Source organism: Leptonychotes weddellii, chromosome X (assembly GCF_054177405.1).
Source record: "Leptonychotes weddellii isolate Sample4059 chromosome X, ASM5417740v2, whole genome shotgun sequence".
Classification (NCBI taxonomy): Eukaryota; Metazoa; Chordata; class Mammalia; order Carnivora; family Phocidae; genus Leptonychotes; species Leptonychotes weddellii.
This window is the reverse complement of record NC_138385.1, coordinates 72514096-72529576: the sequence shown is the minus strand read 5'-3', so window position 1 is coordinate 72529576 and position 15481 is coordinate 72514096. Positions and strand designations below refer to the sequence as shown.

Genomic DNA, 15481 nt, shown 5'->3' with positions numbered 1-15481 from the left:
TCTATTCAGGTCTTTTGCTCATTTTTAAAAAAGATTTTATTTTATTTATTTGAGAAAGAGAGAGCAGGGGGAAGGAACAGAGGGAGAAGGAGAAGCAGACTCCCCGCCGAGCAGGCAGCCCAATGCGGGACTCAATCCCAAGACCCTGGGATCATGACCTGAGCCTCAGGCAGATGCTTAACCAACTGAGCCACCCAGGCACCCAAGGCCTTTTGTTCATTTTTTAACTGGGTTGTTTGTTTTCTTATTGTTGTGTCTTCAGTGAGTGCTCCTCTTTAACAACTAGTTTTCAAAACGCCAGATTTCCAAGTTCTCCCAGGGCATTAACTACAAGCCACCACGCTGTCCCCTGAAATGTTTCACAGACCTTGAGTTGGCATTTTCCCTCTCTTTTCTGACTCTCATGTGAGTTTTTGGTTTTTTTTAGGATTTTATTTATTTATTTGACAGACAGCCAGCAAGAGCGAGAGACAGAACACAAGCAGGGGGAGTGGGAGAGGGAGAAGCAGGCTTCCCGCTGAGCAGGGAGCCTGATGCAGGGCTCGATCCCAGGACCCTGGGATCATGACCTGAGCCCAAGGCAGCTTGGGCTCAACTGAGCCACCCAGGCGCCCCTCTCATGAGAGTTTTTTGATCTGTGGACACAGACTGTGGAACTGCATGGGGCACCACTGGTAGACTTCCTTCTGGGTCCAGTTGATAACAAGAGCTGCCGCCAATGCATCTGGCCAAGCCTGCTCGCAAGGAAACATTTGCAGCCTACCAGGCTGTTGCACTTGTGACAAAGAAGCCAAACAGTTAACAGCTGCCAACACTTGTTTGTAGTCATGTTGGAACACCATGGGATCCAGTTCACCTTTTTCCCAGGCCCTCTGAATCTCACATTTTTAAAGAAATCAGGGCAAGAGGAAGTTGGGAGAGCAGAAGAGCACTGAGATTCTAAGATGGCTGCAGCAATTCTTCAGGTTACACTCACGTCTTTGACCCAGATGATGAGTGTGCCCAGAGTTCTACCCAGGACTAGTGAAGAGTGCACAGGAAAAAGTAGAAGGTCTTCAGCCTGGAAAAGAGGGTGGAAAGAATCATAGAAAAGACCAAATATGGGACTTGATTGGTATGGGGGATGAGTATGATGCATCTGATTCTTCTGCTCGCTGACTTGGACTTGAAGCGTGTAATGAGCTTCTTCTTGCTTCTCTGACCACGAAGTATGGAGCACTTTACATCAACCTGAGAACCTGCAGTTATGACAAGCTTCGGAATTTGACAACGACTTAATTCAAGAGGGAAAATTACCAAAGAAGTTGGAGGAAGGAAGGAAGAAGAGAAAAAAGAAAAAAAGATGACAATTTCAACAGGGAGAAGAAGTGAACAAAGCCCAGGTTTTCTTAAACTGGTTTCATAGCTCTCAGTGCTGGTAAGAAGAAGAAGAAGAAGAGAAGGAGGAGGAGGAGGAGGAGGAAGAAGAATGAGGAGGAATGAGGAGGAAGAAGAATGAGGAGGAATGAGGAGGAATGCTCAAGGGGCACTAAATGATAAAGAGATGGTGAAGAAATTTCAGAAAGAGAAATAGTCCCCCAAAAAACAGGCATGAGGAGCATAAGCCTGTGAGAATGGGGGAGCATCTCCCACCCTTTGCTCTCACCCTTCTGCTCTGCTTCTGACAACAATTTGTCCAGGAGGTCACTGCCATGGTCTCTCTCACTGATTTGGACTTGAAGTAGTTGCTCAGTGAGTCTCCGGAAGGAAGAACCCTCTGTGAAATGGGTGATGAAAGAGATTCCCATGGGGTGGGATTGGACCAGGAATTCAAAGAGTTCTCTTCCCTCTGCAAAGGCCTGCCAGTGCCCTGGAGAGATGTACTGAGGAGCTGGCTCAGGCTGCCAGAACCGCTGAGGGAGAGTACAAATGAAGTTCTTCGCCCAGGATATTAAGGGGATCCTATTAAACATGGAAGTACAAACCTGGGAGCTGAGCAGCCGAGTCCGTTCTGAAGTGCATGGCCATGGGACTTCATTCTTGATCTGCAGCAAGGACATCCTGCTCATACTTGCTCAAAAACTTCTCTGGGAGGTGTGTGTGTGGGGGGGTGCATCCGAAGGAGCCTCTACAGAAACTGAAAGAAGCTATTGGCAAGGCATTGCCAGAGCAGATGGTCAAGTACCAGGATGAATGCCAGGCACACACACAAGCAAAGATTGCAGAGATGCTGCAAGAGGAGAAAGACACAGAGCAGAGAGAACAGATTTGTTCTGGTAAAGAAGAGGAAAAGGAGAACAGAGCCCAGAGGAAATTGGGAGAGAATGTTGAAATCGGGGAGGTGCTCTGTCAGGTGGTGGTCTGGAAAGAAACAAGAGCCATTCTGGGGAGTAGGAGGGTGAAAGCTTTCCTGGATGCCGAGGTCCAAACTCTCTGGCCCCAAGGCTGGGTGTAGACCACGTCTCTGTGTAAGGACAGCAGACCACACCATGGGCTGCTGACATCGATACTGACCAAGAAGAAAGTAATGGCTCCTTCAACATCAAGGTGAAGGAATCATAGACTAAGCCTCATAACAGGGTCCTCATCCCATCAGCCAAAATCGGCAGCCCCGCTGCTTTGCATATAAGTCTCCAGTCTTTATGTATAAAAGTAAAAAAGGAATTTTCCAAAGCCCAACCCTCTGGACCATCCCTCTCTAGCTCTCTGTAATCACCCTCAATTTTCTGGTGGAATGAACAGTGACACTGGAGCAGTCTGAGGAGAAAAGTCCCGAGAGTTCTGGCTACAAAGAGGGCTCCTGCCAGACTCCCCTGAACAAAGCTTTCCAGAAGAACAACAGTCTTAATTGCAGCACCGCAGAGCCTGGAACCAAGTCAGTTCTGTATGCGGCATCGGACGGCATGAAAGTTTCACTCCTGCACCCCACCCACCTACTTCCATTTGACAACAACCTTCCAGACCCGAAATCTTCCACTGAGTCTCAGCGTCCATTCCTCCACAGCAGCCTCTTCAGGAGGCATTTTAGCCCCCAGCACGGTTCTCTTAAGAACCCAGCTTCATCCTCTACCTCCCTGAGCCACATGGCAAGACGATGTTCCAGCTCTTCAGGGCTATCCTACAAGTCTGCCCTTGCTGGCTCTGGCTCCCAACATGGGGTTTCTTCTAGCAGCTCTCCTCTGGAGGAACAACAATCCAGAGAGCTCCTTTTCTTCCCGAAAATGCACTCCCATGTGTACAACCTCCCCCCACAGGACAATCTGCCAATGAGCATGTCCCAAGCCCACAGTGAGCAAACCTCTGTTTCTCAGAAGCTGGCCTTGGTGGTCCAAATGGAGATCCTGGTGATAGAAGCCAGGGAGGAACAAAGGTACTGACCTACTCCCTGAAGCCCACCATGGGTAGCAGCCCATGCTCCCCGAAAGGAGCTTAGCTGGTGCTCTGGGTTTCACATCTGTGTTGCTGGACAGGTAATGGAGAGGCAGATCTTGGGAGGGAGAGAGTTCTGGGTTTGGAATACGGAAGCATATGTGTTTCTGAATTTCAGCACTGTGGCAGATCAGCTTGTATACCTACATCTTAAGTCTGCCAAACACTTTGGCATTTGGTCAGAGTACCTCATGCAGTCGCACAAGCCGAGGACTCCTGGCCATGAGAGGATCCATGGGATGGCCATGCTATCCATCCCACCCTCAAATGGTGTAGTCACTGGGACAAAAGCCTGGACTGAAGCCACAACCAAGAGAAGTAGCTTTGTCTTTCTGAAAATATCTTAAGAGGACACCTGGGTGGCTCAGTCGATGAAGCGTCTGCCTTCGGCTCAGGTCATGATCTCGGGGTCCTGGGATTGAGTCCCGCATTGGGCTCCCTGCTCAGCCTCTCCCCCTCCCCGTCCGCCCCTCCCCCCTGCTCTGCCCCTCCTCCCCGCTCATGTTCTCTCTCTCTCTCTCAAAAATAAATAAAATCTTAAAAAAAAAAAGGAAAGAAAATATATTAAGAGCACTTAGGGGGAAAGCAGAGGGGGAGATGAACCAGGAGAGACTATGGACTCTGAGAAACAAACTGGGGGTTCTAGAGGGGAGGGGGGTGGGGGCATGGGTTAGCCTAGTGATGGGTATTAAAGAGGGCACGTACTGAATGGAGCACTGGGTGTTATACGCAAACAATGAATCATGGAACGCTACATCAAAAACTGATGATGTAATGTATGGTGATTAACATAAAATAAAAAAATGTTAAATTAAAAAAACAAAACAAAAAAAAACAAACAAAAAAGAGCACTTAATTCATACTCATTGTGGGGGACTGATTTCTCCAACATGACAGTGAAGCTCTTTTGAAGACTTGCAGATCTACCAGCGGCAAGACAATTCTGATGGGATCTCTAAAGGCACTTACTGGGGGCTCAGCTCTCACCTCTGAGCACTTCTCAAAGAACTCTGTTGAAAGACATGTCTGTTTTTGAGACAGAGCCAGTTTTCTTTAGTCAAGTTTTTTACAGTTGACTTCTGTAAATTGGTGTCGTTCTGACTTAAAAGTCATTTGGGCCCACAAGACCTGATTCCCAATTCAGCCAGAGTTCCAGTTTTGTTTTTTCCAGAGTTTGTACAGCTGGACCCCAGAGCTCCAAAGCCCTTGTTGGTCAAATCTTCATTTCTTGATGGGCAGAGGTCTTGGGGGATTCCAAGTCACTGACAGACACGGCAGTATGTTTTCTTAGAAATCCCCTCAGGCAGGGCCATGGGTACAGGCCTCTATGAAGTATCTGTCATATAGAAACAGGCCTTGAAGTCCTGGAGCTTTCCAAGCACTGGTCTACTCATTCACATGAGGGTAACTTGCAGTTAAGCTTGGAGGATGGATCAAGGACAGACCAAAACAGATATTCCAGAGTTCCCAGGTCACCCAGCTGTTCACTCAACTAGTGGCTTTTTCACAAGTGTCTTTAAAATGCTTGCTTTGTGCCTGTGAAATGTGTGGCACGAGGTGGATTTGAACTGTCTGTTCTAGCCCAGTGAATTTAAACATGTCACGCATAAACGGTATTTTATGGTTATGTAATTTATGCAAAATCCTGAACATGGTAGACTCTATAGAACAAATGACTCATTTTCTTCTACAAATATATTGCAAGGATGGGGGGCAGGGGAAGAGGGAAGAGGAACTTATAAGCTAAAAGAAACTTAAGATACATGTCAGCCAAGTGCAATATGTGAAGTTTGTTAAGATACTGGTTGATAGAAATCAACTGCTTTAAAAAAAAAAAAAAAGACAATGGGGGAAATTAGCACATTTATTGGATATTTGATGACAATAAGGAATTGTTTTAATTTTTTAGGTGTGATAATGGTATCGTGGGAAGGAAGGAAGGAAGGACAGACTTGGCTGGCCCTAAAAATTTCCTAAGTGATTGGAGTGTCTTTATTATTCATGGTGGGTGCTTTAGCCCCTGCCTGATAGTCTATGCTAATGAGATGACTCAGGGTAGGAGATGACTCAGGGTAGGGACTGGCCCCGACATAAAGACCAACCAAGTAATTAGAGGGTTGGGGCAGTGAGCCACATGTATCAGCTCGACCTCTGGGAGCAGAGGGGGCCTGGAGATTGAGTTCAACCACATGGGTGATGATTCAATCAGTCATGCCTACATAATGAGACCCCAATGAAAAGTTTGCCTGGCAAAGCTTGAGTGAGCTTTCTGGCTTGGCAATACTCCATATACTTATTGCCACATATCAATGCTGCGAGGGTAACGCATCCCTGAGGACATGGAAGCTTTACATTTGGAACCCTCCTCGTCCAAGATACTGCCCTATGCATGTCTTCTAATTTGCATCCTTTGCCTATAATAAATGTGACTGTGAATAGAATAGGTTTCTGTGAGTTTTCCGCACCTTTCTAGCAAATTATCCAACCTGAAGGTGGTTTTGGGAAATCCCTGAACTTGCAGTTGGTGTCAGAAGTCTTGGACATGGGGCACCTGGGTGGTCAGTTGGTTAAGCGTCTGCCTTCAGCTCAGGTCATGATCTCTGAGTTCTGGGATCAAGCCCCACATTGTGCTTCCTGCTCAGCAGGGAGTCTGCTTCTCTATCTCTTTCCCTCTGCCCCACCTCACAGCTCATTCTCTCTCTCTCAAATAAATAAATAAAATCTTAAAAAGAAAAAAAAAAGAAGTCTTGGGCAGACTTGGCAGTCTGAAGAATGGGGCCCTAAACCTTGAGTTTGGCTAATCCCAGGTAGAAAGAAATCATTGTCCTTAAAAATACATATGGAAAGATTTACAAACTACTATGTCTCGGACTTGCTGAAAAATAATCTGCCCGTGAGGTGTGGGGAGAAGGCAGTGGGGATGTAGATGAAACAAGATTAGCCATGTGAAATCACAGAAGCAGGGTACTGGGAACATAAGAGTTCACGAAATTATTTTCTCTACTTTTGTATATGTCTTAACTTTTCCAAAATGAAAGTAGTGATCCAAATGGAAAAAATATGGATCCTTACTTTATAGCATGTGATAGGCAGAATTCTAAGATGGCCCCCAAATTATGGAGCCCATGGTATACCCAGAGCTTCTCCTAGTTATTTAATCAAGCACTAATCTCGGTGCTGCTGTGTAAGGAATGTTGCAGATGTAATTAGGATCCCAAATCAGTTGACCTTAAAATAGGGAGATTATCCTAGGTGGGCTTGACCTAATCAGGTGAGCCCTTAAAAACGACAGGACTCTTCCTGAAGAAGAGATTGTCAGTCAGAGAGATTTGAAGCATGTGGAGGTATTTAACACAAGGGAGCTTCCTTGAAGATGGCTTTGAAGATCGAGGGGGGCCACATGGCAAGGAACGTGAATGGCCTCTGGGAGTTAGAGCAGCCTCTGGCTAGCAGCCAGCAAGGAAATGAGAAGCTCAGTCCTACAGCTGCAAAGAACTAAATCCTGCCACAACCACGTTAGCTTAGAAGATGAACACACAAATAGTCAACAACTAGATTTCAGCCTCCTAAGATCATCAGCAGAGAACTGAGCTATTTTGTATTAGACTTTTGATCTACTGAACTTTGCGCTGATAAATCTGTGCTACTCTAAGCTGCCGTCTGTAGTAACTTGTCACACAGCAATAGAGAACTAACACACAATAAACAAAAATAATAAATTCCAGTTGTGAAAAATCAAGCCTCACACATCTTTGAACCCAATTTAGGAAAATATAATTGTGACCAAGGTATAGGGAAAGATTTCTTAAACATACAAAAGATGAGATCAATAAATTCAACTACACTAAAATTACATACTTCAGACCTATAAAATACTCCCAAAGATAAAGTGAAAAGAAAATCCATGGGCTAGAGGATGTTATTTGCAAAACATAAAATTACAAAGAGTATTTTTAAAGAAGATCTTACAAATCAATAGGAGGAAAAAACAAGCCAACAGAATAGAAATTGGTAACTCACAGAAGAGGAAGCTCAAAGGCCAAAGGATATATGAAAAGACACCCAATATGACTGTTCATCAGAGAAGTACAAATTAAAACAGTAAGGGAATGCAATTTTACCACCATTGGACAACCAACAAAAATTAAAAATTCAGATACTACTGAGTTTTGGTGAAAAGGTAGAATAACAGAAAATCTCACATCCTGCTGATGGGAGTATAACTTGGTACAGGCATTTCGGAGAGCCATGTGATAATATCTAGTAAAATTAAAGATGTATATACCCTTTGACCCAGCAGTTCTACTTATGGGAATATATTCTAGAGGAAATCTTATACAGCCGTGAGTACCATGCAGCATTATTTGTAATATTGCCAAGTGGCAGACAACCTAAAATGTCCATCGGCAGGAGAATGAAGTTAATTAAGTTCTCATTTTTTTTTCAGTCCTCCATATGCTGCTTTAATCTTGACTGCCAACCCGTCTGCTAATCTATGAGGGAACCACACCAACTGAAAATCCACTATTTATTTCAGTGGTTCTAAGAGTTACCCAGAATTCTCCCAATTGTTGTCATCCACAGAAAAATGTTTTTCCTGACTGTGATCTTCAAAGAAGGCCTCGGAGCCAGCAGGGATCAAAAGTGCCCAATATATCTGGAAATGCACTTCCGCCCAAGGATGAAATGACTTTCTAAAGTGAGCTGGAAATTGCTGAGCCAAAAGAGAATATGGGTAATCCAAGGGAGGCAAATGAATGCTTCTAAGCTACTACAAAGGGGATATTCTTTTGAAAGGCGCTCCCCCAGACCAGGTGAGAATTAATTTCATTTAATGAGGAAAGCATAAGCGAAGCTTAGTGTCTAAAGTCAATCTGTGGATTCCCTCCAAACATACTACCCCTGGGTGTCATGTTCTGTGATTTAGGATACATCCAGCTTTTTAAATTACCTTCAAACTTGCCATCTTCATTCTGGTGTTATTTATACCTTCCTGTCTCAGATGGCAAATGTCTGAATAAGATCCTGGCTAGTAGAAGCATTAGATACCTTCCAGAAGTATTTATGTATGGATTTAACAAAATAAAATAGAGAAAGGATCTTTGTGTCTTTATCTGTCCATGGCAAACCCTGACTTTTAAAGGTTTTTTTTTTTAATATCCATTCTGGACCAAATGTATATTTCTTTATTTACATTGGATGTCTATCAGGGAGTACACATTAGAAACAAGCATACATTGTATTATTCATAATTGTATGTCTTGAATACTACCTAACACCTTTCACTGCAGTAACTGACTAAACAGAACTAGCCAAGAGACATTTTTCCATTTTGCTGATAAATGGTTACAATGGAGTGATATTTTTAGATTCAAATAATGTATTTTCCTAAAAGATTCCAATTGCAGAATTATGTATGAGACTCTACAAAATATATGTGAGTTTGATTAACAGTTTTATGAATAACCTTATCACATAATTACCCAGATTTATCACCTTAAGTTAAATGAAAATTCTTTGTGGCAGAAGGTTTGTATGAATATGAAAGTGTTGATTTTTGTTCTCATTTGCTCAGTTTGAACTGTGCCACACTGTGACTTGCAAAGCCATTTTCTCTTTGTGCTAATTATCCAAAAGTGAGTTCAAAGTGCTCTTCCATTTACCTAAGTGTGCAAAACCAAAAACTTAATTGTGAAGTCAAAGTGCTAAGCTAAGGCTCTAGATTTCTTCAGTTGCAACCCTAATGACACTTAACATGATGACTCTTTTATCAGACTAAAGAAGACTCCACTGCTTAAAGCAATTACGGAGCTCAAGGCGATAGAGTGTGTCATTAGAATAAACTGATGAGAGATTAAAATAATATATAAGATCCTATCTTAGTCTGTTCAGGCTGCTGTGACAGACTACCATAGACTGGGGGGCTTATAAGCAAAGGACATTTATTTCTCATAGTTCTGGAGGCTGGGAAGTCCAAGATCAAGTGGTAAAAATCCACTTCCCAGTTCACAGGCGGCCATCTTCTTGCCAGTCTTCACGTGGTAGAAAACGCCAGGAAGCTCTCTGGGGCCTCCTTTATAAGGGCACTAATCCCATTCTTGACAATTCCCCTCTGATGACCTCACCACTTCCTAAAAGCTGCACCTCCTAGTACCATCACCTTGGGGATTAGGTTTCAACATGTGAATTTGGAGAGGACACAAACATTCAGTCTACAGCAGACCCTTTACACAATAGCCTTGTCCCAGTGAATCTGAGCCCTCCTTTTCCCCATCATGTGGCCACGATGTTGGCAGTCCCTTCCCTTTTGGCAGCCTTCATGCAGGGTTTATACGAATTTCTGTTCTCTGGAGAGAATTCAGCTGGGCCAAAGCATTCAGAAGCAACTTTGATTTTCTGAAGTAGATGTAGGAAGGGATTACATCACGCCTGGCAGAACAAATTCAATTCCTTTATTTTTCTCTCCCATGCCCCACTTGCTCTTCTGGCCACAAAATTGCCTCTTCTTGACAACCACCCCCCCCAACACACACACACACACACACACACACATCCGGGCCCTGCCACCTCTTCTTCTTCTCCCACCCCTGCTCCAGGTACTTACCTTGTCTTCAGTGTCTCAGCTGATTCTATCTTATATAACACAGTTTAGCCCTCTGGCAAGTCCAAATCTGTCCCCCGTCACCTGTTGAGCAAACAAAGGATTCTCCATTTATGGGACCCACCCTCCTCCTTAGGGTCCAGTCAGGGATTATAATTAACAACAAATACAAAAAGGTTTTGTGTTCTTTTGCTTCTACTGACCTGCCCTGGCTGCCTCACAAGATTCAAAGATAATACAAGTAAAAGAGAAAAAATTTTTTAAAGTAGGCTCCACACCCAGCATGGAGCCCAGCGCAGGGCTTGAACTCACGACCCTGAGATCAAGACCTGAGCTGAGGATCAAGTGTCAGACACTTAACTGACTAAGCCACCCAGGTGCCCTGTAAAAAAATTTCTTTAACCATAAAGATCTATACACTTTTTTTAGTGATTATTTATTCCAACCTCTTCATTTTACAGATGATACGACTGAAGCCCAGAGATGTTAAATAACTTGCCCAGTTAGTGGTAAAGATTGACTTTGAACCTGGTCTGTAGCCCACTGTCCTATCATTCCTTCCATTAATCTGAACTGCCGTAGGTAATTTGTAGATTTCTGGAGGTTCTGTTTCCCCGCACTCCATTAATTTGGGATTAAATGTGACCTTTTTCTTAGGGCCCTCCACCACACTCATGCACATACATGCAATCATTCACACAGATCTCATGGTTGAAGAAATGGGAGGGAAGACACTATTTACTCTTTTACTAATTCATTTATGCAACAGATATTTATTGACTACCTATTAGGTTCCAGGCACCATTCTAAACTTTGAGGATATAGCAGTAAACTAAATAGATGGAAAAACCATGCCCTCATGGACTTTGCATTCTCGTGGGAAAAAAATAGGATAAACAAATACATAAAATATTTAACACAGAAGGCAGAGGAAAATGCTACAGTGAAAAACAAACCAGGAAAGGGGCATAAGGAGTGTGATGGGAGAGAGAGAGAAAGTTGAAATTTGAAATAGAATGATCAGAGGGGCCCCTGGGTGGCTCAGTGGGTTAAGGGTCTGCCTTCGGCTCAGGTCGTGATCTCAGGGTCCTGGGATGAAGTCCCACATCGGGCTCCTTGCTCAGCAGGGAGTCTGCTTCTCCTTCTCCCTCTGCCCCTCCTCCCCCCCCCCACTTGTGCACTCGCTCTCTCTCTCTCTCTAATAAATAAATAAAATCTTTTAAATAAAGAAATAAATAAATAGAATGATCAGAAAAGTCTTCCCGGAGGAGATGACATTTGAGCAAAGACCTAAAAGAGATGAAGTGTCAAATGACTACTGGGAGAAGAGTATTCCTGGCAGAAAAACCAGCCAGTAAAAAACGAGAAGCCAGCCTGGCCCATTCAAGGAGCAGCGAGGAGCCAGAGTGATGAGAACAGAATGAGCCAGGGGAAGATCAGCAGAGTAGGGCAGAGTAGCGGAAGAATGACAGGAATATCATTCTGTAGGCCCTTATGGGCCACAGTAAAAAATCTGGCTTTTAATCTGAATGACAGGACAGGCTATGGGAGGGGTTGCCTGAGGACTGACTGCCACTTCCCCATCACTCCTACTGTCTTCTCCCTCCAACACCCCCCTGACTCAGATTCAAGATGAGGGTGTCAAGTCAGTAGGTCCTAGTGGGAAGCTCAGGAACCCCTTCTTCTTTCCCTGGGATACTGCCCTTTAAATCTGGCTTTCCTGGTGGGGGAAAAAAAAAGAATTAGAGAATGTTTGAGAATCTAGGGGAAGTGTTTTTCAAGATCTCTGTGGGTTGCCTCAAAATCACTTTGCAGAACAGGAAGTGAAAAAAAGTAGGAAATAGGTTAGGAGAGAGAGCTGACGCAGGGGGCTTTGAGGAAGTTAAGAAACAGAGGGCTATCACACAGGGAGAGGAAGAAGGAGAGCTAGCACGCAAGTAGAGGCTCCTTACCCAGTGCTCCCAGTGCCATTGTTTACTGTTTATATAGCAGTATGCAAAATATTTAGAAAATCCAAAATAGATAAGTGGGACTACATCAAACTAAAAAGTTTCTGTGTCACCAGGGAAACCATGAACAAAATGAAAAGCAACCTACCAAATGGGAGAAAATATTTGCAAATCATATATCTGATAGAGGGTTAATATCCAAAATACACAAAGAACTCATACAACGCAATAGTGAAAAAAAACAAAAATAAAAACAAAAAACCCCAAACAATCCAACTGAAAAATGAGCAGAGGAACTGAATAGACATTTTTCCAAAGAAGACATACAGACGACCCAATAGGTGCATGAAAGGTGCTCAACATGATTAGTCACCAGGGAGAGGCAAATCAAAACCACAATGAAATATCACCTCACACCTGTCAGAATGGCTGCCATTGGAAAGATAAGAAATAACAAGTATTGGCGAGGCGGTGTAGAAAAGGGAACCCTCATGCACTGTTGGTGGGAAAGTAAATTAGTGCAGCCTCTGTGGCAAAGAGTCTGGAGGTTCCTTCAAAAATTAAAGGTAGAGCTATTATATGATCCAGCAATTCCTCTTCTGGGTATATATCTGAAGGAAATAAAATTGGAAGAGATATCCACACCCCAATGCTCATTGCAGCATTATTTACAATAGCCAAGACCTAGAAACAACCTAAGTGTCCAGCGATGGACAAATGGATAAAGACAATGTGGTATATATGGATACAACAGGAGAGAATTCAGCCATAAAGAAACAAGGAAGTCTCTCCATTTGTGACAACATGGATAAAACTTGAGGACATTATGCTAAGTGCAATAAGTCAGAGAAAGTCAAATACTGTCTGATCTTGCTGATACGTGAAATCTAAAAAAAACCAAACTTACAGATGCAGAGAACAGATTGAGGATTGCCAGAAGCATGGGAGTCAGGGGTGGGGGAAATGGGTGCAGGTGGTCCGAAGGTACAAACTTCCAATTAAGATAAATAAGTTCTAGGGATGTAATATACAGCATGGTGACTATAGTTAAAGATATTGTATATTTGAGAGTTATTAAGAGAGTAAATCTTAGAAGTTCTCATCATAACAAAAAATATAACTATATGAGGTGATGGATTGCTAACTGAATTTATTGTGGTGATCATTTCACAATATATACAAAGATCAAATTATGTGGCACACCTGAAACTAAAACATATTATATGTCACTTATATCTCAATTAAACGGGGAAAATTAAAATTTTCAGTTTATGGAAAGGAAGAAGAAGAGAAAGAAAGGAAGAAAGGAAGAAAGGAAGAAAGGAAGAAAGAAAGAAAGAAAGAAAGAAAGAAAGAAAGAAAGAAAGAAAAAGAAAGGAAGGGAGGGAGGAAGGAAGGAAGGAGAGAGAAAGAAAGAAAAGAAAGAAAGAAAGAAAGAAAGAAAAAGGAAGGAAAGAAGGAAGGAGAGAGAAAGAAAGAAAAGAAAGAAAGGAAGGAAGGGAGGAAGGAAGGAGACAGAAAGAGAGAAAGAAAAGAAGGAGAAAAAAGAAAGAAAGAAACGAGAAAGAGAGGGAAAACTCATGCCGTTGTGGACTTTACATCCTAATGGGGAAAAGATATGCTAAACAAATACTTAGACTATTTAGCAAGCCTACAAGACAAGAAGATTCTGAAAGGGGAAATAAAGGCAGCCCTCCTCAGTAGGAAAGATGTGGCTCTGAAGAGGAAGCTGTTTATGTTGTCACACACACATTTTTTCGAATAGGAATTAGCAAAAACAGAGACGAGTCTGGAGAGGTGTTGAGTGGTGACTGGGAGAGCAGGTCCCTTGCCCTTCTCAGCACTGCCTGATTCCTCAAGTGCTCACAGGAAACTCCTTGAGTTCTGGACATTGCACCTGTTCCATAATCTTCTCCGGACTATGGGTAGGACTTATTCAATGAGATGCGCCCTGAGCACCTCTCTTGATGGAAGCTGAGGTGATTTCTCTCCAGGGGAGGACCACGCTGGCTGGTCCAGGGTAGCCTCCATCTAAACAGAGTTGATATTGGAGCCTGGGACTCTGGTGCATCCTTCCCTTGTATCCTTCCTAACATACTGAACTTTGAGAAATCCCTCTTGCACTGAGGCTCCTGTGTCCCACACATGCCCTTATTTCCTTCCCAAGTCCTAGACGTCAGAAAACAGAGTCAGAGGGAGAAGCTGTTGCTTGGGGCCGGAGGAGCTGAGTTTCTTTTTCTTTCTTTAAGATTTTATTTATTCATTTGAGAGAGAGAGAGAGTGCAAGTGCAGGAGAAGAGGGAGAGGCAGAGGTGGGAGGGAGTAGCAAACTCCCTGCCAAGCAGGGAGCCCAATGTGGGGCTCGATCCCAGGACCCCAGGATCATGACCTGAGCCGAAGGCAGACGCTTAACGACTGAGCCACCCAGGGGCCCCGACAAAGGTCACGTTATTATCACTAACAGTAGCAGTAGCCAGAGTATCATCATTTATCCCAGTTTCCTGAGCTCCAGTTCCCAAAAGGTGATGCAGTGAAGATCATGTGAAGGCCAGCACACACAGTGGGTTGTATTCCAGGAGAGGAACTCCAGCCTTAAGGAACCCAAATCTCTTCTAAAGGGCAGTAAGCCTGCCTGAACTTTGTTCTGGAAAGAGACATTATCTTTATCATACAGGACAGCAAACAAATCGGCCCTCCGCTTTGGAGGCAGATACTATCTCTATCTTCTGAAGTGGTTTGCTACACAAACACCCTTGAACACACAGTCTGGAACAAAAGCTCTCTGTTTTTGTGAGCAGTATCTCTGCTCATAAGACCTGCAGACATACAAGAGACCCATGGAGTATTGTCTCCCGACAATGTTAGCTGGTTTAAGGTGAAATAGGCGTTGTTGCCCCCATTCTTCAGATGAGGAAAAGTGAGGCCCCGAAGCTATTTTGTCTAGGAGGTTAGGAGGCAAGGTGGGTGTGAGCCCAAAGCCTGGGTCACATCCCTAAGTACACAGAGCAGGTAACAGTCAGGCACTCCCTGTGTTACACACAGAAGGTACAAACACGGGAAAGGCACGACCCTGCCTCTGAAGGACTGACAATCGGGGAGACAGAACGTGCCCTCCACGTGCCTGAGAAGTACATGGGGACCTGGGCGGGGGCCCAGGGTCCTAACCAACTCCAACAGGGAGGGTCTTTCCTCACTTCTCTGTCTCTGTCTCTGTGTCTTTCTGTCTCTCTCCTGGGCAAGCACACACACAAGTGAACAGAAAAAATTTCTTAGAAATTGTTCTCTCTTTGGTGCTTGCTACTGCCTATCTGCTAGAAGTCAAGTAAAATAAATGAAATAGTAAGGGTAAACACTGTCTTTTTCCGGGGACGTGTTTGCTCCTGGCTGTATTTTTTTTTTTTTTTTTTAATATTGCATACTTACAACATAGTCTTATTTCTGATAAATGTAATCATTCCGGGTTGCTGTGAGGTACACATCCCCATATTCTATATCTTTCCATAAAAAATGCCCTGATTCTAGG

The 15481-nt window shown here is 43.6% G+C and overlaps 2 pseudogenes; both read left to right on the top strand.

The window, feature by feature from the left end:
- Window positions 1-643: 643 nt before the first annotated feature.
- Window positions 644-1484, top strand: LOC145717969 (ubinuclein-1 pseudogene; annotated as a pseudogene).
- Window positions 1485-1486: 2 nt separating this feature from the next.
- Window positions 1487-3925, top strand: LOC145717968 (ubinuclein-1 pseudogene; annotated as a pseudogene).
- The last annotated feature ends 11556 nt before the right edge of the window (window positions 3926-15481 follow it).